Here is a 4,355-nt window from a genome sequence, read left to right on the forward strand (position 1 = left end):
GGCAAGGCGAGTTTGGAGGATGAACCAGCATGGTTTGTTGCAGAATCATTGCAGTTACAGTTCCGATGGTCGTACAGCCAGTCAGGGAACGAGGTTGGATCACTTTGGGCACTGAGCTGAGTTGAAGAGCTTGAGAGTGGCTTCAGGCTGGACGGCGAAGTCTGGGCCCGGAGAGAGTTGTCGGACAGCGTGATCTAGGCCTAGTGCCTGTGTCCTAGTGCAAGGTGCGATTTGCCGTTTGGACAATTTAAATACCGGCTCAGATCAGAGGCGAGAGCTGATTTCGCTTGCTCCCTGCAAGGTTTACTTCTCTCTCCAGGGCATGTAGCCTTTTGCTGATCTGTTGTTTGGTCAATTCAAATGCCGGCCCAGATAGACTGAAAAGACAGGGTGTCGGTTGGGACGAGAGACGCTTTCACTCGTTCTCCACGATGGTCATCTCCATGGCATTGAGGCAATGAAGACTACCCTGGCTGCTGTGCTCCGTGCCCGCTAATATGATGATGAACTGATAAGCGAGGCTTTGGGCCTACCCCAGGCTGCTCTGGGATTCAGATCTGGGGATGCAATTATGGTTCGAAATGCTGTTGTTTGTATGATTTGTATTTTTTCCTTTCTCTTGTGCATCATGTTGGTATTTTACTATTTTTATTCTTTTTGTTCTTTTAATTGAGTTCTTTTGGGTTTCTTGCTTTGTGGCTACCTGTGAGCAAGCAAATCTCAAGGTGGTATAATTTGTACATTCTTTGATAATAAATTAATCTTGAGTAATACCTAAAATCATGAGGGGTGTAGATAGGGTGAATACACTCAGATATTTTCCTAGGTTTGGAGTGTCAAGATCAACAGGGAAAGATTTAAAAGGACAACATTTTAGTACAGAGGTTAGTATTTTTATGGAATGAGCTATGAGAGGAATAGTTGAAGTAGGTATATCAACAATACGTACATGATAAGTACATAGATAGGAAAGGTTATGGGTCAAACACTGTCAACTGGGATGAGTTTGGATGGGCATGATCTTCATAGCAGTCATAGAGTCCATTCTCACATATGGATTCGAGATGCGGACACTCACCAAGACCATGCAAAAGTCACTAGATGGTTGCTATACACGAATGCTCTGGATGACTCTTGACGTGAGTCGGCAACAGCACATGACAAACATCGAGCTTTATGACGACCTATCGATACTTACCAATAAAACCGAGGCGTGAAGGCTGCAACTAGTGGGGCACTGCCTATGCCACCCTGAGCTACCTGCCAGCCTAGTCATCACATGGGAGTACAAGCATGAGAGGATGAACCCTGGGCGCTCTCCCAAGACTAAAGTCAACATGCTCCTAGAAGATAGCGGTGCGGCTAATATAGATGAACTGAACACACTGATGATGGAGAGGGAGGAGTGGAGAGGCCATCATCGTGCCCGACGTCGGCCCCCTAGGCCTGAGTTGACGTAGTAGTAGTTGGATGGGCATCTTTGACTAGATGCACCAAAGGGTCTGTTTCCGTGGTGTGTTACTCAGTGACTATTCAGACAAAGTCAGTGGAAGAAACCTTTGAGAATCTCTCCCAGTTCTGCAATTCTTAACACCTATGATGTTAATGGTTTCTACTAGAAGGGTGTTGGAGGGAAAGGCCCTTCTTTCCTCTTCATCTCCCTTCCTCCAATGTTCCATTACCATTCCCCCTACTACCTTACCAAATTTTGCATTTGATTCCACTGCGAATTGGATCAGGATGATTTAACTCTTGGATATCCCCTTGTTCCTCAGCATATGCAATACAGATTTAGAAATATAGCAGCTCATTTTCAATCTTATATATCCTTCATCTGCCCTTCTCCACTGCCACAATGAGGCCCCTCTCAGACTGGAGGAGCAACGCCTCACTTTGTGTCTGGGTAGCTTCCAACCTGATGGCATCAACATCAATTTCTCCAACTTCTTGCCTGCCCTCTTCTCTCTTTTTCCTTCCCCATTCTGACTCCCCTCTCACCCCTTCTCTACTGCTCACTTGTCCATCATGTCCCTCCTTTTCTCCACTCTCTTCTCTTATCAGATTCCATCTTCTACAGCTCTTTGCGCCTTCTATCTATTGCCTCCCAGCTTCTAACTTCATTCACACCTCCCCTTGCCCACTCATCAGCCGCAATTGAATGGCGGAGCAGACTTGATGGGCTAGATGGCTTAACTCTGCTCCTATATCTTATAGTCTTATGGCCTCATCTACCTTCCCCCTCACCCTACCTCACCTTTCACCTGTCAGCTTGTACTCCTTTCCCACCCCAACCTTCTTCTTCTGGTTTCTGCTCCGTTCTGATGAAGGGTCTCGGCCCAAAACGCCAATTATTTATTTTCATGCTGGATGCGGCCTGACCTGCTAAGTTCCTCCAGGGTTTTTGTGTGTGCTGCTCTCCACTTACGTTTCTTTATGTGCTTTTTACTTTTATCTACAATCTTCTTCACATGGGGAAAGAAAGATTACTCCAAAACGTGAATGCTAATGTTTGAGACCTCTGCTCTCTATCTCCGTGCCTCCAGATCCTGTCCGTATTCTCACTAGAAATACCACATCACACTTTACTATCATGCAGGCTCTAAGGACTCCTGTGGTTCTGCCAGTTTAATCAGGATTATTATATTTCACATAGAGCCTGCCTCTTAAGGGTTTGTGTGTGTACAAGTGATCAGTGGACTATTTTCCGCTTGAGAAATAGGACAGGAATATTTTCTCTGAGGGCTGGGGAAACTGTTTAAAAGGCACCTTACTAAAAGGAACTGGAAATACACCTAGTGGCCACTTTATTAGGTACACCTGTACACCTGCTTGTTAATAGACACATAGAAAACCTACAGCACAATACAGGCCCTTCGGCCCACAATGCTGTGCCGAATATGTACTTACTTTAGAAATTATCTAGGGATACCCATGGTTCTCTATTTTTCTAAGCTCCATGTACCTATCCAAGAGTCTCCTAAAATATTCTTAATGCAAATATCTAATCAGCCAATCAAGTGGCAGCAACTCAATGCATAAAAACATTGAGACATGGTCAAGAGGTTCAGTTGTTGTTCAGAATGGGGAAGAAATGAGATCTAAGTGACTCAATCAAGGAATGATTGTTGGTACCAGACACTGCTGTTTGAGTATCTCAGACACTGCTGATCTCCTGGGGTTTTCACACACAACAGTCTCTAGAGTTTATGGTGCAAAAAGACATAAAACCTCCAGTGAGCGGCATTTCTGTGGGCGATAGCACCTTGTTAATGACAGAGGTCAGAGGAGAATGGCCAGACTGGCTCAAGCTGACAGGAAGGTGACAGTAACTCAAATAACCAGGTGTTACAACAGTGGTGTGCAGAAGAGCATCTCTGGACACACAACGCATTGAACCTTGAGGTGGATGGGCTACAGCAGCAAAAGACCAGGTGCATACAAGTGGCCACCTTATTAGGTACAGGAGGTAGTTAATAAAATGACTACTGAGTGTATACAGTAACAATTTCTTCATTACTTAGTGCATTAAGGTTGTATAAGTTAAAACAATAACGGAATGCAGAATAAGGTGTGACATCTACAGAGAAAGTGCAGAACAGATAGATAATAAAGTGCAAGATCATGACGAGGTTGATTGTGAGATCAACGGTCCATTTTATCATTCTAGGAAATGAATTAATAATCTTACACTGGGACAGAAGCCTGGTGGTACGTGCTTTCAGGCTTTTGTATCTTCTACCCTATGGGAGATGAGAGGGGTAGATGGAGTCTTTGTCTATGCTGGATGCAAGAAGCATAGACAGTGTCCCTGAGAGGGATACTGTTTTTCATGATGTGCTGAGCTGTGTCTGCGACTCTGCATTTTCTTGTGGTCACGGGCAGATCAGTTGCCATGCCAACTCCCCTGGAAAGGGGAAAGGGACGCAAGGGGGACGCTCACATCTACCTTCACCACCTGTGGGACAAGGAGGAGGAGAGGTGTTCCCACTGTTGATTACTTTACAGGCTGGAAAATAGGCTCATGCTGTTGTGAGGTTTGTATGAGATTAGTTGTATGTAGGTCCTGCTGTGAAGCCACCTGCCAAAGCTCAGGAGCTGTCACCTGGGGAACAGTCTCCCAGTAGCGCTCAGGGAAAGACAAGTCTGCAATGTTTCTCACAGCCCTTCGAACCTGCTTCACCGTTCAATAAGATCAAGTCTGATCCACCTCCCCATCTATCCTCCCTAAATTCACTGCTTTCCTTAGTGACCATCAAGATCAATATCAAATTAAACAATTTCTTGCTCTCTCTAGTTTGTATCAGAACTGGTAATTCTATTGCAAGGTAATCTGTAACATATCTGAGTTTTCCCTC

The sequence above is a fragment of the Hemitrygon akajei genome, chromosome 31 (assembly GCF_048418815.1).
Source record: "Hemitrygon akajei chromosome 31, sHemAka1.3, whole genome shotgun sequence".
NCBI classification, from domain to species: domain Eukaryota; kingdom Metazoa; phylum Chordata; class Chondrichthyes; order Myliobatiformes; family Dasyatidae; genus Hemitrygon; species Hemitrygon akajei.